The sequence below is a fragment of the Manis javanica genome, chromosome 16 (genome assembly GCF_040802235.1).
Source record: "Manis javanica isolate MJ-LG chromosome 16, MJ_LKY, whole genome shotgun sequence".
Taxonomy (NCBI): Eukaryota; Metazoa; Chordata; class Mammalia; order Pholidota; family Manidae; genus Manis; species Manis javanica.
Genome location: NC_133171.1, coordinates 3,611,959 through 3,634,553, shown reverse-complemented (window position 1 = coordinate 3,634,553; position 22,595 = coordinate 3,611,959). Strand labels below are relative to the sequence as shown.

Here is a 22,595-nt window from a genome sequence, read left to right as displayed (position 1 = left end):
TTGCTATTTGTTTTTTATTTTTTTAGATTTCACACATAAGTGAAATCATATTTGTGTTTGTCTTTTTCTCTATGACTTCTTTCACTTAGGTCAGATATCTAACTTACTCATGGTACGTTTTTTCATTTTGTGGTTACTGGTTATTTATGTACTTCCAGCTTCTAATTTTCCTTCAAAATTATGACGACTCTTTGAAGCCTAGGAAGAAGAGATTTCCTTCTTCACCCTTTTTGTTGTTCTTTTGTGATTTAATGCATTTTGGCCAGATTCTGCTTCATCTAGAATGAAGTAGATACCCATACCATACAATATAATCTACTCTGAAGGTATTTGTCTTTGAGTAGGTGATTTAAGCCTTTCATTGATACAACACATTTTTGTCCCAGTTCTGTCACTATTGTATATGATGTTGCATTTTTAAGGATTTACAAATTATTTTGTCATGTGGTCTTCTTTTAAAAAAATATTTGATTGTAGCTTTTAATTTAGACAGCTTGATTGGGTATAAATATTTGAGTTATTCATTTTTGAGGACCTTGTAACATTCCATTGTCTCCTAGGGTTGGATTGTTTTCCCTAAGTGAATTGAACTTTTTGTTCGAGGGCTCAAAGTATTTCTGTGTTCTCTTTTGTTCATATTTCTCAACCTGTGTCATAGTTCCCTATCTGATAGGTAAACATTGTAATATATTTGTTTATTTATTTATGTTGTTACACCTGGAGAAACTTTTTTCTGCTTCCATTGACCCATGGATCTTGTTCTTTTTCATGTTTATTGAGGTATGGTTGACATAATAGCATCTAAGTTTAAGGTATACACTGCATTGATTGGTACACTTATATATTGCAAAATGATTTTACCTAACACTTCCATCACATCACATAATTGCCATTTCCTTTTTGTGGTGAGAACTTTTAGGATCTATTCTCTCAGCAACTTTCAAGTGTATATAATACATATCGCTAGCTCTAATCACCATGCTGTACATTAGATCCCCAGAACTTACTCATCTTGTAACTGGAAGCTTATACCCTTTGACCAAAATCTCATTTCCCTTAACTTTTAGTATGTTTACTGTTCACCTTTTATTTATATATGTTCTTGTAAACTATAAAAAAGTGCATGTGTGTATTTTTCATTTATATAAATGGTATTGTTATATCTCATTGTTTCACTCAACTTTTTTAAAGATCTGTCCACATTGCTCTTGTACTCCTGTGATGCACTGACCTCTCATCGCCCGTGTCCTCTCTCAGTGACCGAAGGCCTTCAAATCCATGCCCTCACCAACAGTGGCAGACACCCTTCTGTCTCCTTACACACTTGAATGAGATCAGTTGACCTGAATGGTCATATCATTCTGAATTCCCACTAGAAGTGCAGAGTGTTTCTTAATTTCTGTGCTCCCTCCCTCCCTAAGAGTCAGCATTATGCAACTTTCCAATTTTTGGCAGTCTAATAGAGCAAAGAGATATGTCATTTCCATTTTTCTGATAACTAAGCTAGACATCTCTTAATATGCTCATTTCTCTTTTGGGCTTCCTCTTAGATAAATTGCCTTTCTGTATCTTTTGTACTCTTCCGCTGAGGTTCCTGTCTTTCCTTGTTTTAAAGTAGTCCCTTGTACATCCTTTGCTTTGTTTTGGTATTACAGATACCTTCTTCCAATCTATTATCTGCCTACTAGAAATTGTCCAAAGTGACTTTACAGAGCAGAAATGTTTGATTCTTATGTAATCCAATTATTTAGACTCTTTTATTTTTGGTGAGGCTTTAATTATTTCCTTAGGTAACCAGGATGTTTTCTATTATTTTTCTTCTATTAATTTTAGAGTTAATATATTATACACTGAAATCTTTTACCCAGGTAGAGTCCTTGTTTTCATATGGCATTGGTAGTGACCCAGAATTTTAAAATTATATAGTGAACTAGTTTACTCTCTAAAAGCTCCAAATAATTTTTGCTGTCCCCCTGGCATTAAAGTGCCTCCTCTGTTAAACAGTAAGTTCCCATATCAATGTGGGTCAATCTCTGGGCTCTCTCTAATGTTTCATTAGAAGAATGAAAGGTCCATTTGTATGGATTCTTACACTAATAATACCTTTTTTTATTACTATAATTTCAAAGTAAGTCTTGATATGTAATGGAGAAAGCTGATCCTCTTTCCTCTTCTTCAGGGCTGACTTAGTTGTTAAAGAACCTTTTATATTTTCATACAGTTTTTATTTTCCAGATTTATTGAGAGATAATTAACATAAAATTAGAAGTTTAAGTCATACAATGTAATAATACATTTATTGCAAAATGATTACCACAATAAAGTTAATACATCTGTCTTCTCACATAGTTATAATTTCTTTTTGTAGAAGAACTTTTAAGATCTACTCTCTTAGCAACCAACTTTCAAGTATACAAATACAGTGTTATTAACTATAGTCACCATGTTATTTATATGTTATCTCCCCAGAACTTATTCATCTTATAACTGGAAGTTTATACCGTTTGACCACGTTCAGCTGTTTTCATCCACAACCACCCCTGGCAATCACCAATATACTTTTTATTTCAAGGAGTTCCTTTTTTTTTTTTTAGATTCCACATGTAGTTGAGATCATACAATATTTGTCTTTCTCTGATCTATTTCAGTTAATACAATGCCTCATGTTGTTATTACAAGTGGCAAGATTTTCTCCTTTTTTATAACTGAATAATACTCCATTGTGTATATATAACATATTTTTGGTATCCATTCTTCTGTCAGTGGACACTTAGATTGTTTTCATATCTTGGCATTGTTAATAATGCTGCAGTGAACATAGGGATGCAGATGTCTCTAAAAGAGAATGATTTTATTTCCTTGGAACATGTACCTGGAAGAATTGCTGGATCTTGTCATGTAAATTTTAGGGTAAATTGAGAATGTACTTAAGAAGGTCACTGAAATTTTGATAGGGGTCGTATTAAATACATAAATTAACTTGAAGAAAATTGACATCTTTAAAATAATAAATCACCCTACACAAGAAAATGAAATGTATCTATTGATTTGTATCATTGTCACATCCTTTATCGAGTTCTACTAAAGTTTTCTCCATGAAGGGCTTATGTATTGTTGCTTAATTCTTAGATATTTATAATTTTGTTACTACTACTACTACTGCTTTTTAGTTGATTATTGCTAAAGTATTGAGATGCTTTGGGGCTTAGTCTTGTGTCTGGCAACATTGCTGAACTTTGTTAGGTGTAAAAATATGCTTCTCTTGGCTGTTCTAAGTAGATGATGCTGTCACTTGTAAATTGTGATAAGTCATCTCTTCCCTTCCAATACATGTATCTTTTGTTTTTTATTCATAGTGCTGGCCAATATTTTCAGTATGTATTAGGTATAGCAGTGAAAATCTGCATCCTTGTCTTATTCCCAGTTTCATAAAGAATGCATCTGAAGTTTCTCCATTAAGTAAAATGCTTGCTGTAGATTTTTGATATATAATCTTTACTTATATAAATCAATTTAAAGAAGTTTCCTTCTATTCAGATACTTTTTTATTGAAGTATATTTGATATATAACATTATTTTTGTTTTACAGCACAATTAGGTGTACCACATAATGACTCAGGTATTTGTAGCTTTGTGAAATGATAACCATAATAAGTCTAGTTAACGTTCATTACCACCCAGTTAAAACTTTTTCTTGTGATGAGAACAATGCTGTATATAACATCCCTATGACGGACTTATTTTGTAACTGCAACTTGGTACCTTTTGACCACCTTCATTCATGTTGCCTGCCCCCTCACCCCCCCCCCCCCGGCAATCGTCAGTCTGTTCTCTATGTCTATGAGTTCAGTGTGTGGTGGCTTGCTGGGGAGGCAGACGTTTTATTTTCATTCCACATATAAGTGAGATCATATGCTGTTTGTCTTTTTCTGACTCACTTAACTAAACATAGTGCCCTCAAGGCCCATCCTCATTGTCACAAATGGAACGATTTGCTTCTTTTTTATGGCCGAATAATTTTCCATCACATATGCACACGCACATGCGCGTGCACACACACACACACACACACACATTTTCTTTATCCATTCATCCACCAGTGGACACTTAGGTTGTTTCCATGTCTTGGCTATTGTAAATAATATTGCAGTGAGCATGGGGAGTGCAGGTACCTTTTTGTGTTGGTGTTTCCTTTGGGTAAATACCTAGAAGTAGGAATGCTGGATCATCTCGTGGTTCTATTTTTAGTCTTTTTGAGAAAGTGCCACACTGTTTTCTGTAGTGGCTGGACCAATTTACATTCCTATCAACAGTGCATGACTGTTCTCTTTTCCCTACATCCTCACCAACACTTGTGATTTCTTGTCTTTTTAATAATATCAATTCTAGCAGTTGTGAGGTGGTATCTCATTGTGGTTTTGATTTTAATTTCCCTGATGATTAGTGATGTTGAGCACATTTTCATGTATCTGTTGGCCATCTGTATATCTTCTTTCAGAAAATGCCTATTAAATTGCCCATTTTTTAAATCAGAAAATTACTTGCTTTTTGCTACTGAGTTCTTTATATATAATTTGGATATTAATCCCTTATCAATAAATAAATTTGCAAATGTCTTTTCTCACCCAGTAGGTTGTTTCTTCATTTAGTTATTAGTTTCCTTTACTGTGCAGAACATTTTTAGTCTGTTGTCATCCCACTTGGTCATTTATGCTTTTGTTGCCTTTGCTTTTGGTGTCAAATCCAAATACTTATCTCTACGATCAACGCTAAGGAGCTTACCACCTATGTTTTCTTCTCAGAGTTTTATGGTTTCATGTCTTATGTTCTGAATTAATGTTAAAATTAAAATATCTTAATCCATTTGAGTTCATTCTTTTTGTATGGTAAAAGATAGAGGTCCAGTTTCATTCTGTGCTTGTGGCTGTCCAGTTTTCCCAACACTGTGTTTTGAAGAAATTATCCTGTCCCCATTGTATATGATCTTGGCTTCTTTGTTATAAATTAATTTACCATATGTGTGTGGGTTTATTTTTAGACTCTATTTTGTTCCATTGGTCTATGGGTCTGTTTTTGTGTCAGTATCATACTGTTCTGGTTACATAGTTTTGTAATATAGTTTGAAATCAGGGAGCGTTATGCCTCCAGTTTTGTTCTTCTTTCTCAAGGTTGCTTTCACTACTTGGGGTCTTTTGTGGTGCCATACAAATTTTAGGATTGTTTGTTTGAAAAACACCATTGGAATTTTGATTGGGCTCTCTAAATTGCTTTGACTGGTTTTAGCATTTAAACATTATTAATTCTTCCAATCCATGAGCATAGGATATCTTTCTATTTATTTGTATCTTTCCAGTTTCTTTCATTAATGTCTAGTAGTTTCCAGTGTACAGGCCTTTCATCTCCTTGGTTAAATGTATTCCTAGGTGTTTTTTTTTTTGATGCAGTTGTAAATGGGATTGTTTTTTAATTTCTCTTTCTGATAGTTCATTATTAGCTTGTGGAAGTACAACTGATTTTTTGTATATCGGTTCTGTGTCCTGAAATTTTACTGATGTTATTTGTCTGATCGTTTTTTCAACAGTATCTTTAGGGTTTTTTATATACAATATGTCATTTGTAAATAGTGACAGTTTTATTTTCTTTCTGATTTGGATGCCTTTTATATCATTTTCTTGCCTAATTGCTCTGGCTAGCACTTCCAATATTATGATGAATAAAAGTGGCAAGAGTGAGCATCCATGTATTGTTCTTAATCTTAGAGGGAAAGTTTTCAGTTTTTGACCATTGAGTATCATGTTAGCTCCTGGCTTGTCATATATGGTCTTTTTATGTTAGGTACATTCCTTCTCTACCATCTTTTTTGAGTTTTTGTTCATAAATTAAAACTGAATTTTGTAAAATGCTCCTTCTGCATCTATTGAGGTGATTATTTGAACTTTATCCCTCAGTTTGTTAATATGGTATAATATGTAATATCATTGATTTGTGGATGTTAAAGCATCTTTTCATCCCTGGAATAAATCCCACTTGATCATGGTGAATGCTCCTATTAATGTATTGTTGAACTTGGTTTGCTAACATTTTGTTGAGGATTTTGGCATCTCTGTTCATTGAAGATACTGGCCTGTAATTTTCTTTTCATGTGGCATTCTTGTCTAGTTTTGATATCATTGAAATACTGGCCTTGTGAAATGAATTTGGAAATGTTGCCTCCTTTTCACTTTTTTGGAAGGGTTTGAAAATGATTGACACTATTTTTTTAAATGTTTGGTATAATTCACCACCTGGTCCTGTACTTTAATTTGTTAGGAAGTTGTTTGATTACTAATTTAATCTCCTTATTAGTAATTGGTATGTTCAGATTTTTTCTTCATGATTCAGTTTTAGTAGGTTATATGTTTCTAGGAATTTATCCATTTCTGTAGGTTGTTCATTGTTTTGGTGTAAAATTTTGCTTATAGTGTTATGATCCACAGTATTTCTGTGGTATCAGTTATAATACCTCCTCTTTCATTTATTATATTTATATGAGTCCTCTTTTTTTCTTGGCGAGTCTAGCTAAAGGTTTGTCAGGTGAGATTTTCTTAAAAAGAAAGGTTTTAGTTTCACGGATCTTGTATGTTGTCTTTTAAATCTCTTCTTCCATTTACTCCCATGTGATTTTTGTTCTTTCTTCATATTAACTTTGTACTTTGTTTTTCTTTTTCTAGCTCCTAGGGGTATAAAGTTAGATTGTTTATTTGGGATCTTCCTTATTTCTATATGTAAGCATTTGTTGCTATGAACTTACTGCTTAGAACTACTTTTGCTGCATCCTGTAAATTTTGGTATGTTGTATTTCCATTTTCATTTGTCTAAAGATATTTCTCTGACCAGTCATTTAATTTTTCTTTCATTTTTTGGCTGGTTGGTAGCATGTTGTTTTATCTTCACATATTTGTGAATTTGCCAGGTTTTTTTTTTTTGTAGTTGTTTTCTAGTTTTGTACTATTGTGGTTAGAAAAGACACTTAATATGATTTCAATCTTATTAAATTCATTAAGACTTGCAGCCTAACATATGATCAATCCTGGAGAATGTTCCATTTGTACTTCAGAAAAATGTGTATTCTGTTGCTTTGGGGTGGAATAGTCCATAGTTTTCTTTCACTGCTTAAACATATGCCACTCTTTGTGGCTCAGAAAGTATCTGCTGAAAAATCTGCTTATGGTCTTATGGGAGTTCCCTTGTATATAACAAATTGTTTTTCTGTTCCTGCTTTTAAGAATCTCTTTTTGTCTTTAACTTTTGACCCTATATAATGTATCTTGCTGTAGGTCTCTTTGGGTTCATCTTTCTTGGACCACCTGTGCTTCCTGAATATGGATGTCTGTTTCCTTTCCCAGGGTAAGAAAGTTTTCAGTCATTACTTCTTCATATCAGTTTTCTGCCCTTTTCTGTCTTCTATCTGGGACCCCTATAATGTGAATGTTGGTCTGCTTGATGATCTCCCATATATACTTAATATGTCCTGTATAGTAAGCTAATAAATATTTGCTCTTTTTTCATTCTTTTTTCTTTTTATGCTCTGATTAAGTGAGCTCTGCCCTGTTTTCAGATCACTAGTCCTTTCTTATGCTTCATCTAGTCTGTTGTTGAACCCCTCTATTGTATTTTTCAATTCACTTACTGTGTTCTTCAGCTCTGTGACTTCTATTTGATAATTTCTTATATTTTCTGTCTCTTTGTTGAAATTGTCACTTTTTCACCCATTTTTCTCCCAAGTTTGTTGAGCATCTTTATGACTATTACTTTGAACTCTATCCATTAAATCACTTACCTCCTTTACATGAAGGGTTTTTCCTGATGTTTTATCTTGTCTCATTTAGAACATACCCCTCTGTTTCATTTTCCTTGACCCTCTGTGTTGTTTTCTATGCATTAGATAAAATAGTCAGCTCTCTCAGTCTTGAAGGAGTGGCCTCCTGTAGGAGATGAACTTTATCATTTACCCTTGCCTTAGCTTTTGGTTGTCTCTCAAATTTTGTGGTTCTCCAAGCAACTGGCTTTGTTTTTAGTGGCTCTTAGTAGTTGAGGATGTGCCAAGACCTGACAGTGTCCTAAAGAGGAAGATCTCAGTCAGCATCTAGATTTAGGCTGATTGGAAGTCAGAACCCCCAGGCAGCAGCTTTTAAAGCATGCAAATATACTTCTTTCAGGGTAAGACTGGGAGATATACATTTCTGTCTACTCCCCTCTTCTGAGCCCTGGGGTGATAGCCACTTAAGAACTGCTTCTTTCTTTGCTGTCATCTTGTTGAACTCATGAACACAAGCCCTTCTAGTCGTCAGAGGTAGGGGACCAAGGGGTGTTCCCCTGGGTGGCCCCAGAAACCAGGGTACTAGATATTAAAACTATGATACAAGACAAGTTTACAGGCTCCCGTCTAGGAGCTAAGGGTGCCTGGAATATGTCAGAGAGAGAGAGAGTGCAAAGGTAGTACCTCCTCTCTGGGGTTCCTGGAGAGGATTATTGTCTGCCTTTAGATATGTGTTTAGTTAGAAGCCTGTTCTTCAGGCCACAGCTCTGAAGATAAACTAAAACTCCTCCTTCACAGAAAGACTGGCTGCCTCTGTCTGCTGCCGCTCTGCTGTACCCTGGGGTGGCAGCTGGTCAAGAACTCTTCCTTCATTTGTTACATTCCTGTAGAGCCCATGAACATAAGCCTTGCTGGCCACCAGTGCCAGGGGATCTGGAGGTGTTCTCTGGATGGCAGCCACAAAGATCAGGGCCCCTGATGGCCTTTCTGGGAGATAAATTAGATGGAGTGAGGAAGAAAGTGAAGATGGCAGCCACTGGCTTCCATCCCCAGAAAGCACCAGCCTCTAGATGTTTGCCAAACCAGAAGCCTGCCCCTCAGGCTAAAACTCCAGTACATGCAAATGGGCCTCTTTCACAGAAACAATGGGATATGTTCCATTCTGCTGTCTGTGCTGTGCCCTTGGGCTGGTAGCTGGCCAGGAACTGCCTCTCTGTTTGTTATAGTCCATTCAGATCCACAAATGCAACCTGCTGGCCACCAGAACCAGGAGATCTAGAGGAATCCCCTGAGTGGCAGCAAAAGGGTCTTGGTGCCAAACAAGGGTACAAGCTCCTTTCCAGGAGATTCTGGTGGCAAAGGAAGAGCAGAAAGATGCCACCAACTGGCTGCCATCTTTGGAGAGTGTTTCAGTAGGTGCCCAGGTGTGTGTTAAATTAGATGCCTGTCCCTCAGGCCAGTGCTTTAAGATAAGCAAATAAGTCTCTTTCAGTCAGCTTCCTCCATGCTAGGGCCTGAGTCAGGGTGAGTTCATGCTTGTAAGCCAGTTAAGAACTGTTTCTCAGTTTGCTGTAGCCTTCTGGGGCTCGTGGGTGCAAGCCCTATTGGTTTTCAAAGCTAGATGTTTTAGAGGCTCATCTCTCAGATCTTAAAAGTTAGGGTTCCCAAAGTGGGATTAAAACCCTCTGTCCTCAGGGAGAAGCTTGGGCTTGTGAGTTACCTCCTGATTGTGGGTCACCACTCCACGGGTGGAGTTTATGCCAAGATTGTGTCTTACCTCCTACTGTGATATGGGTTTTTCTTATTTGTGCAATGGTAGGAGTTGCTCAGCTAGTTTTTGTGTGTATTTTAGAGGAAATTTTTCCATATGTAACTGCAGATTTGGTGTGTCTGTGGGAGGACGTAAGTTCTGGATCCTCTTACGTTACCGTCTTGAGTCCTGCACCTGAGTTTTGAAACCACAAATGGGTGTTGAACTTTATGAAATGTTTCCTGCATGAACCAGGATAACCAAATACATTTCTTCCTTTGGCTTATTATTGTAACAATTGTTAGATATAATGATTTGAAGCCTACTTGTGTTCCTAGGATAAGCCCCACTTAATCATGGCACATTTTTGAAAATACAGTGTTTGATTTGTCTAGCTTATATTTTATTAATGAGCTCTGAATCTACATTCACCAGTAAAACAGACTTATAATTTTCTTCTAATATTGCTGTCTGGCATAGGAATCAGTGTCACACTAGCCTGGGTAGGGAGGCTCTCTCTTTATCTGTTTTTTTGGTAGAAAAGCTTGTATACAATAAGAATTAACTGTTTCTTATAAGTTTGGTTCAAATCACCTGTAAAACCATTTGCTCCTGGAAATTTGGGGGAATGGAAGTGTAAGATAAATTTTAGCCAAAATAAGCAGGCGAAGAGAGGCAACAAAGGGCTAGGTAGTTTATTTGAGTGCAACTCCCGGGTAATGTTCCGCGGTCTGGGTATTACAGGCCGGGGAAGTCACACCCAGTCAGGGAGGTGGGGGCTTACAAGGGATTAGTAGGGGGAGGAGTGGGCAAGCTATCCTAGGGGATATGGAGAGGTATGATTGGCTAAAGGTGACATAATAGACAACTAGAAACTTTTTTTCCTTCCAAGAGGGAGGAGGCTGACATCCGGGTCTTAGTTGGCACATCAGGATGGAATTCAGGAAGAGCTGTCCCCTTTCCATATATGGCACGGACCTTGGGGTCTGGTCTGTTCTTCCCCTATGGCATCTCTCTGTTCTGTGTGCATGTCCTTGTTTTTCCTTCCTCCAGCCTAACAGGAAGGACTTTAACTATTATTTTGATTTCCTTGGTCATTGATATATTTTAGTTCTTTATTTCTTTTGAGTCAGTTTTGGAATTTTATATTTTTCTAAAATGTAGGTATCTGTTAACTTAGATATTGTAAAACGTGTGCTTAATAATATTCTTATTTAACTAAAATCTTTTTTGTGTCCCTCTATTTCAAATTTGCTTATTTACATCTTCTCTTTTATTAATAAATTTTGCCAGAAGTTTACTTCATCATTGTTTTTGATGTTATTATAGATGTGATTATTTTCTTTATTTCTTTTTCAGATGATTTTTTATTAGTGCATAGAAACACAACTGATTTTTGTGTATTGGTTTTGTATCCTTCAGCTTTACTGAATTCATTGATGTTAGGAAAGAGTTTTTGGAGGTTTAGTGTGTGTGGCTGAGACGTGTAATCTCAGGGTGTGTTCAAGAAACTTCCATTATGGGAGGTTGAGTACACAGGGAACTCAGACCCAGGGACCTCTTGAAGGATAGGAAATACAAATTCTAGGCCTCGGGAAGCAGGGAAAGGGAACCAGATGAGCTCCCTTGGAATTCCCCCCAGATAGCCTGCTGGGGTGAAGGTTATGGTACTGGGGGGATGCCTCCTATACCGGGTTAAGGACAAGCAGAAGATAGTCAATTTTGCTGTTTTGTCTGGATTAAAGTTAGATCAGATGAAAACTGGCTTTGCCAGGTTTAAGTTATTTTTTTTATAGTAATAAAGCCTCCAGTTCACCTGAGGAATCTGTTGGTTACCAAGGGCGCTGCCCCTATTTCCCCTCAACACCAGGGAAGGGAAAGCTAGGGAGGAGGAACTACAAGAGACCTCCCAGGACAAGCCCTGGTATTGGGGGAGCATTGTGTTATTTTCCTCAGTGCCTTTCCCTGCCGCAGCCACAGCCAAAGCCGAGACTTGAGGGGCGGGGACACAGCGGTGAGGCAGAGTGAAAATTTTGTTTGGAGTTACTGGGGGAGAGAGAAAGTGCAGGCGGCCTCTGTAGGGAGGGGCGCCCTGGGAGGTGGGAGAGAGAAAGTTTTAAGTTAAAAGGTTGTGCACTTTGCTGGTGCCGGTGGCCTTTGAGAGAGGAGCGCCCCAGGGGTTGAGGGTTCCCTTTTTAAGGATTCTTTAAGAGTGTGGCCGGGACTTGGAGGTGTAGACTTGTTAGGTGGTCTGAAGTATCTTTGATGAGACATTATGTTTCTTATCAGTCCTCTAGGTAATTCTGCAAAATTAGCTTAACACAAGAAATTTACTGCTTTTAGTCTCCTCCCAGGATGGCAGCTTCCTGGCTTGGGAGCATATCAGGCCTGGCTGCCCTTCTTTCAAGGGAGGGCAGAGTTATCTGTTTGCTAATGAATAAGTTGAGAGTCTTGCCTCTTGACTTCCTGGGTATTAAAATGCAATCTTTGGGATGAAATCCTTCCTGCCTTTTGCTATGTTGTTTACGCTGCTCCTGCATGCTGAATTGATTGCCTGGGTTGCAGACTATTTGGGGTCAGAGAGAAAAGAAAAAGTTAAAGAAGTAAAGAAGCTGGGCCTGTATGATTAACATAATAAAGACAGACTATGCTGAGGTATCCTCCTTTATCTGAGGAATATTCAAACATTCCAGGCCAAGTTGCTCCTGTCTTTTTGAGCTTTAATCAATTAACTCTGAGTCTTTTTAGTGGATTTTCCTGGCCTTTTTCTCTTTCCACCCAACTCAGAGGTGGAAAGAAATATGGCTTTAGTTCATTTGCATCTTTCCTCAGAGGTGGAGAGAAGTTCATCTCCATATCAATGGGTAATTACCTGGGCAACGGAGGGCTTATCTGTACCTGAGAGGTGAGGGGGAGGGCCGGTTTTTGGCTGATGCTGGAGCCTGAAAGAGAGAAATGGCCCCAGACTGCAGCTTGTGAGCAATAAATGGATTAGAGGTATTTTGCCCCAAGATTTCCTCTCCCCAGACTCAGAGTTTCCCCTTGCTCTCTGAGGAGTCCACCAGGAATCCCAAGACTTTTCCAATGAGAGAGGTCCCACTAGGACAAGGGGAAATTTGTTAATACTCCCCTCATGGGTACTGAGGTGAGAAATTTTAAGCATTGCTAGAAGATCCCCTTGGCCTAGTGGACTCACTAGATCAACTCCTGGGACCTAATATATATACGTAGGTTGAACTGATGTCCATCATGAATATCCCATTCCCTGGTGGTGAGGGGGGTGATCAGGAGAGCTGCGTGTCCATTTGGGAACAAAAACACCCACCGGGCCAGGGTGTCCAGTCAGTGGAACAAAAGTCCCCAAATGTAGATCCTAGATGGGATAATAATAATCTAGGAGATAGAAATAAAATGTAGGATCTTCGAGGGCTAATTATAAAGGGAATTAGGGAATCAGCACCAAGATCTCAAAGTGTTGCTAAGGTATTTGAAGTTCTACAGGAAAAGGAAGAGACCCCAACTGCATTTTCACAGAGACTCAGGGACCAGATGAGAAAGTATTCAGGAATTGACCCAGAAGCTCAGGTAGGACAAGATCTTTTAAAAGTCAATTTTGTAACCAAAAGTTGGCCAGATATATCTAAGAAATTACAGAATTTATATGGATGGAATGAGAAACCTATAGAGGAATTACTGAGAGAAGCTCAAAAAGTGTTTGTTAGAAGAGAGACTAGAAGCTTGTATTTCAAATTGTTAAGAGGGAGAGCCAGACCCTCTCTAATGGACCCCAGGGGAACTTCAAATTCTAGAGGAATTGAAAGCAATCTTTAGTCACCACCCCAGTCCTGGCACTCCCATCTTTAGAGAAGCCATTTCACTAGTTTGTTACTGTTGAACAAGGTTCCCTGTAGAGTTTTGACCCAAGCCTGGGGAGGAAAGAAACAACCAGTGGCCTTTATGTCTACACTATTGGACCCTGTCTCTTGAGGATGGAGTGAATGTGTTTAGGCCATCATAGCCACAGCCTTACTGGTGGAAGAGAGCAGGAAATTAACTTGGAGGAACCCTCATGGTCAGTAGTCCTCATCAGTTTCCGGTCATACTTACTTAATCAGTGGACTCGGCACTGGCTAATAGATTCTGAAATTTTAAAATATGAAGCATTCACTTGAAAAAGATGACCTAATCTTAACCACAGACACTTGTCTCAATCCGACCAGCTTCCTATGTGCAGGAGAGGCTGAAGGCCAATCAGAATTGAGCCATAGTTACATAGACCTCATAGAATATCAGACTTGGAGTCTATACCTTTGGAAAAATTTGGACAGAAAAAAGCCTCATAAACAGTAAAGGAAAGGAATTGATTCATGGAGAATTATTTAAAGAAGTTCTGGAAAATCTTGTACTTCCAGCTGAGATTTCTATAACGCATGTGAATGGTCACCAGAAAGGAAGTTCTTATGAAGCAACAGGTAATAAGATTGCTGATGTAGCTGCTAAAGAGGCTGCATCTGGAGATAAAATAAGATTTTTGAACCTCACCCCAAATATCCCTAAAATCTCATTGATCCCAAAGTTTTCCGAGAAGGAGATTAAGAAGCTACAGGAGGCGGGGGCATCTCGAGATGAGAAAGGGAGGTGGACTTTACCAGATGGGAGAGAAATGATCGGCCAGCGTATTATGAGAGAGCTGATGAACATGTTACATAGAGGGAGCCATTGGGGTCCCCAGGCGATGTGTGATGCTTTGCTAAAGGTTTATGGGTGTATTACCATTTTCACCATTGCTAAGCAGGTTTGTAGGAGCTGCATAATGTGTTGAAGAATTACTAAGAAGTGTATGAGAAAGCCAGTATCTGGAGGGAGGCTCCCAGGAATAAGACCATTCCAAAGTATTCAGATTGACTTTTCTGAGATGCTGAAAGTGGGAAAGCTTAAATATTTAGTAGTGATTGCTGACCATCTCACTGGATGGGTGGAGGCCCACCCATTAACAACTGCAACAGCAGGATCAGTGATAAAGGTACTTTTAGAGCAAGTTATTCCTAGGTTTAGGTTAATAGAAAATGTTGACTCAGATAATGAGAGTCCTTTTACTTCAAAAGTACTACAGGGAATAATGATTATTATATGAGCTACCATATCTGGGAAGGGCAACAGACTTGCCCATTATGGAAACAAAAAATCAATTTTCAAGGGAAAATGTGCTGGCCATGTCTTCTAACTTATTTTCTCTCAAGCTGAAAGGACTCCTCGCCCAGACTCCCCCACGTGAGTTCTTTGCTCACTGCTTCCAGCCTAGAGACCTGGTGGTAGTAAAATCCTGGAAAGAAGTTTGACTCTAGCCCAGCTGTAAGATAAATTCTAGCCAAAATAAGCAGGTGAAGAGAGGCAACAAAGGGCCAGGTACTTTATTTGAATGCAATTCCCGGGCAACATTTCCTGGTCTACAGAAATGGAGGGCAGGCAGCAAGGTTTTAAAGAAGGCAGGGGGAGGGAGAGCAAAGGTGTACAGTGGTGCAAGGATTGGCTCGCCTGGGTACGTGAGGGTCTCTCATTGGCTTTTAGCCAGGTACTGGATAGTTACCATTATTCTTCTAGCCTGGGGAGGGCTCTAGTTAGGAATGTTATCTGATCAGTCTTTGGAATGTGGTCAGACCAGAACCTGTTGGTCTCTTCGCCTTGTTTGGTGAGGCCTGAGCTTATCCAGCAGGCTCATCCCTTCCCCTGGTGCCTCCCGCCTTACATTCCAGCCTTTTGGTCGTAATGGGCACCGACTCTATCTGGCTACTACCGGCTGACAAGGGGCGTCATGGGGGAGGTGTTTAAGGCTGGTTGATGGCTGGAGGAAGCCCAGTTGGGAGGGGCGCGTACTTGTGCCACAACAGTTGATTGACCTTTATATGTGATATTTCTGCCATGCCCTGTTGAAGGAACTTGAAAACACATGAGGCAATTAAGAGAAAACCTCAAATTATTATGAAGGGGCCTAGGAGAGGCATTAGCCAGGCCATCAAGGGGGACTGAAGCCACCCATAGGGCTGCCTTCAGGTACTCGTGTTTTGTGGAGGTCTTTTTGTAGTTCTTCCAGTTTTTTTTATGCTTTGTTCTATGACCCCAGACTCATTGATATAGTAGCGGCATTCTTCCTGCAAGAAAATACAGGTTCCACCCTTTTCTGCAGTAAGCATATCTACAGCCCACCTATTTTGAAGGGTGACTTGGGCAAGGGAAGTAAGCTGCTGTTGGAGGAAAATAAGAGAGGTGAAGGTTTTCTCCCAGGGTCAGGCTCACTCTATCATCTAATGCTGCTAGTTGACTTGTGAGACTTTGAGAGCTGACTAGGCTATGGCCCAACGCTCCTGCCCCTGTGGTGGCCGTGGCTATTGCGGTGACTAGACTTACACCTACTAGTACGGGTAGGAAGACAGCCCTCTTTTGCCTAGCTCCCGGATGCATAGACCATCTGTCTAGCACCTGCTTTACTTCAGGTTTGTTGTATAACATCAATTGGGGAACTAGCATTACTGAAAAGCAGGGCCCTACCATGGTGCTGTTGATACACTTGATAAGGGTATTGTTGCACCAGAAAAACCCGCCCCCTTGAAGGGAGATTGGAGTGTCTACGGTTACCTGTCGTCTGCATTGGCTTCTCATTGACACCCCCGAGATGGTGGAACACCAGGTAAGGTAGCAGGTCAGTGGGGATGATGGTTCTCCTCACCGTTTTCTGGTGGTCCTGGACCTATGTTGAGCTTTGGGCTTAAGGCTTGTTTTCCACATCTGTACCTCACTTAAAGGGAGGCTGCAGTCATTTTTAGAGGAGTTTACTGGTTGAGCCTGGAAAATACCAACAGGAACTGCCGCCACCAGGGGGCGTTGGAGGGAGGCGCAGAGGAAACAATCGGACACATTGCTGAGAATATGTGAAGCATTAGGAAACCGTATTGTTTCTCTAATGACTCTGGCCCAGGAAAGTGGTGCTCTTGCTGGTTGTAGGGAGCAGGGGTAGGGGTCTGACTGAATCTTCTGTTTTAGTGCCTGTTCTGTTTTTAGAATATTACTCAATACCTGTGCCTGGGTGTTTAGAACTTCCGTGAGAGTGGGATTTACAGTGGTCCATTCCCTCTTGATGTACACTGTGTCCTGTGGGGACCATTGGTAACTATCGTATAGCTTGCCCTGTACTCCCTTTTCCCAGCGTGGATCCCATGGGTCACTAATGGTAATGTATAGCTTTATCATGTACTCTGAAGAACATGTTGTCAGAGACTCCTCTTGCTGTTTTTTCTGCTGCATGAACTGTACATGTGTCTAACTCAGGATGACATCCCCCATACATGTCGGACTGGAAGATACATGTATGAGAGATTTGGTCATATGGAAAGCACAGCGTAGGGTTTGAGAAACTGTTTAAGATGTCTGTGTGTACCGGTATTTGAATCGGTGCCTGAGAACCTACACGTGGGCAATTTTGGGTGCCTGCTTCTCGGTTGATCCTGTAAAGAGTTAGTTGGAGTTTAAACATTCATGCAGAATAACTGCCTGGAGACCACCAGGCTATTCATCTGGCTGGTTGTACTTGACACAACTAACCTGTAGCTTAAGAGGACCCACCTCACAAGACACCCAATCATCATGTCTGTGTGCCCGTTTGAGCCTAGAAAGGTGATACCAGGAGGAATGCCCATGTAGTTTAACTGCTGAGGGTGTAGTGAGGATTACTGTATAAGGCCCTGTCCAGCGGGGTTGGAGAGATTTTGGCCGGAGTTCTCTTAGGAGTATAAATATTTGGTATAAATATTTTAAGTATTTTTGTCCTTTAACCTTTATACTAGAGTTAAGTGACTAGTGTATGAGCATATGATAGAGTGTTCTGACTGACAATATACCTGCCTTTACCAGTGTTGTTATATATTTATAAGTTCTCAGCTTTTTAAATATTTTATACATTTTTATACATTTTTTATATATTTTTATAACTCCCTCAGCTTTTATATGGTTGGGAAAGTCTCTCTCCTTCAAGACAACTTTTCTGTGTAAAGTATTCTTGGTTGGCAGTTTTTTTCTCTTTCCACACCCTATATATATCTTCCCACTTTTTCTGGCCTGCAAGGTTTCTGATAAGAAATCTGCTGAAAGCCTTATGGAGGTTCTGTTATATGTGAGGAATTTTTTTTCTGCTTTTAAAATTCTCTTTGTCTTTGATTTTAGAGAGTTTTATTATAATGTGTCTTGGAGAATTTTTTAGGTGAAACTTGCAGACTTATGATCTTCATGAATTAGGATATCCAGATCTCTCCCCAGATTTGGGAGTTTCCTAGCCATTATTTCTTTAAGTAAGCTTTCTGTTTCTTTCTCCCTTTTTTCTCCTTCTGGAGCTTTGATAATGCAGAGACTGTGTCTATTTGTGGTATCTCATAATTCACATAAGTTTTCTTCACTCTTTTTCATTCTTTTTTCTTGTTTTCCTGTGACCGGCTAATTTCAAGCAGTCTTTCTTTGATGTCAGATTCTTTCCTCTTGTTTGATCAATCTGCTGTTGATACACTTTGTTGAATTTTTCATTTCCTTCATTGTATTCAGCTCCAGAATTTCTGTTTGGTTCTTTTTTATGATTTCTGTGTCTGTGTTAAACTTAATGTTTGTTTGCATATTGCTTTCCTGATTTCACTGAATTTTCTTCCTTTGTGTTCTTATAGCACACTGAGGTTCCTTAAAAAAACTATTTTGAATTCTTTACTGGGCAAATCACAGGTCTCTGTTTCTTTGGAGTTGGTTACTGTATAACTATTGTGTTCCTTTGGGGATGTTGTTTCTTTGAGTTTTCATGTTCCTTGAAGTTTTGTATTGCTGTCTTGATATTTGAAAAAGCTGTCAATCCCTTCAGTCTTTACTGACTGGCTTTGGGAGAGAAATAGCTCTGCTAGGGATTCTGAGGCTTTCTCAGAACTTTCTTATTGATACACCTGCTCCACACTTCTTATTCCCTGTGTGGGGGAATTCCTAAGACTGTATGCCTTCTCTTAGTCCTGCAGAGCCAGCCTAGGTGCTGACAGCCTCCTGTGGCTTTCCTTAGGGTAGTGCTGAATGCTGAAGTTGTGTCCTTTCTCCAAATCTTGCAATTATACCAGCTTTCTTCAAAGGCTTGCAGGCAATGCCCTCAGATGGTGTGCAGATGGAATTGACCACAGGGTGGCGCTGTGTGTAGGTGAGGCACGTGGAGTGTTTGTTGTGTCTGGGTACTCTGTAGGTGAGGTATCCCCAGTGGCTCATGTGCAGGTTTCCTGATGGAGTCTGAAGTGGTCAGTAGGATCTGCATGCTCTTGATGTAGTCCAAGAGCCCTGGATTCTGTTCTCTCAGCCCTCCCAATCCCCCTAGTCATATAGTGCAGCTCAGTTTTCTGGATGGGAAACTGCTCACTCCAATGCATTCACTTTGTCCCGTAGGAGGAATGATGGGCCAAGAGGTCTCTCTTGGCACTGAGCTGTGCCCCTGGACGAGTGGTGATGTGGATAAAGTGAAACTTACAGTTATTCTCTTCAGAGTGTCCAATCTTGGATTTATTTTTATTTATATTTTTGCTCTATTGTGCTAGAACTTCCCTGCTATTGTGCTAGAATTTAGATAGTCCCTCCCAGACTTCCACAGAGACGCTCTTGTCTGCAGGTGATTTTCAAAGGCAGTGTTCTTTGGAGGGAAGAAAGTAAAAAAAAAAAAACCCTCATATTCAGCTATGTTTGATCATCAACTTGTGTTCTAATATTTACCCCGGAACTTCTAATGTGCTATGTTCCCAGAACTGTAAGCAAACAAGATAACGTATAGTTTTACATTTTTCTGAACAAACTTTTTGGAAAAACCTCCAGAACTGGGAAAGAGTCAGGAGGATAGTTCCTTTGTTCCATTCGGTGCTATGAATGCCTAGTTTGGTGTCTGGTGTATAGAACATTCAATGTTTTTTGCCAAAGGACCAGTGTAAGAAACTTAGAAAATCCTAGCATTTAATAGTGAACCTCTGCATAATTCCATTTTCAAATAATCACTTATGCATAGTCAACAAATATTCTTAATTGATTTACAGATATTAAAATGTATTAGTCCATACAAACAATAGTTGAATTGTCCCCATCAGAGGACAATTACCAGTACAGTACACATTGGTAGAGTAATTAAAGGAACTGGTGTTGGGAAAGTGCTGTAAATGTTACAGGGAGGATCTTCAAGTGAAGAAGTCTCTGTTCTTGCCTAGTGAAGGCTGTTGGCCTTTATCATTCTAGGCCACAGGGTGTCACTTCAGCATAAGATTTTAAAAGTCCCTTAACTTACAGGAACTTGGCTATTAGCCATAGGGTTGGTTCTGTGTAACATTAAAAATAGTTTTATCCGAAGTATGAATAAATAAATGCAATATAGACAGCAAACTGTGTTCACTGAAAATTGTGTCCCATAGTCCACCCAAAATAAATCCAAAAGCTCCTTGAATTGAAGAAGTCTTCAGTTTTCATGGAAATGGCAAAAAGCAAGATCATGCCTCCTCTGCCAGCCTGCCAGTCACCAACAAACAAATGGAGTTAGCATTTGTTTGGGAACACTCTACTTTCAGCCACAACTGACTGTTTGTATTCATTTGTGAGGTGTACTGTAGTGTTAACCCCTTCGTGAGACTGTTGGAACACACTGATTAAAACGTGAACAGTTACAATGGAAACAAAGCTGAGCCAGCCACACCACTGATGACTTGTGGCTTCTCGTGAATGTACTGGTTTCTCTAGAGGGTTTTTTTTTCTCTGGAGAGCCACTCCTCTGTTATCAGCAAAGTGCTTTACACTATTGCTTCCTCAAAAAGCATTCTACATGCCAAACTAGTTTCATTTCCCTGAAGGGGTCCATCTGGATGATCCCGTGTTAGTTAAGTTCACAAATTCCAAGCAACTCATTTATGGGGCATCCAGGTGATGTACAGTATTCCCGGATTCCTCCAGCGGACGCAGCTATTGTCTGTGCTGACAGACACCCTGCCTTACCGTGGGTGGTGCATGGATGCAGTAAATCAAAATTCAAGGCCATGCTTTGAGCTCTTACTACAAATATGTTGTCAGAAAAAAAAAATCTAGAAGGGACAGGACAGGCAGTAGAGAAAGAGATACAGTGACTGTCCATCCGCATGTGGGTGGATCTAGCTGGACTCCTTTCTTTGGGCCCTGACTGAATGAGAGATTCAAGCATGCGTGCTGTTTGTCTGAGGCTGGAAGAGAAGGGCAGAGCTGTACCTGGGATTTGTACCTTGATTTTTAAAAACCTTTTCCTTTTGAAGCAATGAAACCTGCTAGAAAATATCCATCCAGACTTTGAGCTGAACACACCTGAACCTAAGAGCAGTGAGAAGGAAGAGATGGTGGCTCCTTCCTGCTTTGTTTTTATTACAGAAAGGCTGCATATTTGCCCTTTCTTTTCCAAGTGCTGTGGAGTGGGAATGTGCACTATAGTGAGATTTTCAGCTTAGTGCAGCCAACCGAGGTCATCATTTAGACGTGATCATTTTGTGTATCTCTCCTGTATTGTTAATTTACTCTTGCTCTTGAGTCATCCTTTTCTTTCAGTTCGGTATTTATTAACTCTCTCATTTTGCTGCTTCCTTTTTTTTTCCTTCAATGGAAAATAATCTAAATTGACATTTAAGCCTAGGTGATTCATTTTTCTTAAAAATTTATCTTCTATTTTGCCACAGAGTATAAGCTGCTTTAACACTGAGTACTCTTTACTTTGCATAATTTTAACAGCATTATTCTTTTTCTTTCCCTTGTGTCCTCTTGAAGTTAATGACTGATATTTCCTATTATGGCTCTATTTCTAAAAATTAAAATGTTTGCAATTCCTCTCAAAAGTATATTAGCAGATCTTAAAATGCTAAATTGTATTAATTTCCATTTAATATTTATGTAATAGTTATTCAAGTCTCTAAAGTTTTTGATGTCCCTCTAGGTCTACTCTCCTTCTCTGTAAAGACAATTAGAATAAATTCTTATGTATTTTATTGAGATCCTCTTTTTGGATATAAGTTATCTTATATCTTATTTTGTAGGAGCTTGGATGTTCTGCAGTATTCATGCATCCATTCAGTGAATGCCTTCTGAGTGTCCACCATGTACCAGGCACTTTCCTGGGTGTTAGATAGTCTAGTGGACAAAACAGGCAAGATGCCTGCCCTCACTGGAGCTTACCTTCTAGTGGGGGGCACAGATGGTGCACAAAGAAAGTTAAGACATGTACTGTGTCATACTGTGCTAAAGGTTGGGAAAATTAGGCAGGGAAGGGGGTTAAGAAGATGTGGGGTTTGTAATGAGATTTGAGGTTGGTTGACCATAGGAAACCATACTGCGGATACATGGGGCAAGGATGTAGAAGGGCAGCAGGTGCAGAGGCCTGGAGGTGAGCATGGGCCTGGGTTGTTTGAAGAGCTGCAGGAGACCAGGTAGAACCAGAGTGGAGGAAGAGAACCGTGCTCTTAGCTTCTTCACTCTATGCCCTCCAGATAATAACATTCAAACATTCACTGCGTGAATTAATGAAATGGGATTCTAGAACTTTCAGAGGGAAAATCATTAGTGTCCAGCAGGGCATGTGAGGAGAGGGGCAAAGCCAGATGACGTCCCAGCTACGTGTGTGTGTAGCCTCTAAGTGAGTGGCGGAGAAGAGAGAGTGGTTTGAGTGGGGAGGAACAGAACTGAGTGGGTCTTGTGATCGGCAGCCAGCAATGCAAATTCGCTGCTGAGGAGAGCTCAGAGAGAGCTGGGAGGTGACAGCTGAGGAAGGCATGTGAGAGATGAGATTGGACAGGGTCCCAGAGTGGGAACGCAGAAAGAGGTATGGATTCCTCTACAGGCAGGACCTCAGGCCTTGGTGATGGAGGAGAGGTGGACTGTAAGGAGAAGTGGGTGTCCAGCCTGATGCTCCTGCTCTACTGACAATGGTGGGGCCCGTGACGAGATCGGGAGGTCTTGGATCGGCTGGGGACATGCTTGCAGTGAAAGCATTGTAGGAGC

The 22,595-nt window shown here is 39.8% G+C and overlaps 1 protein-coding gene across 1 annotated transcript in view; it reads left to right on the top strand.

Moving 5' to 3' along the window:
* SYCP2L (synaptonemal complex protein 2 like) overlaps positions 1-22,595 on the top strand; it is a 98,940-nt gene that overhangs the window by 61,396 nt on the left and 14,949 nt on the right. The gene's annotated exons all lie outside the window — the stretch shown is intronic.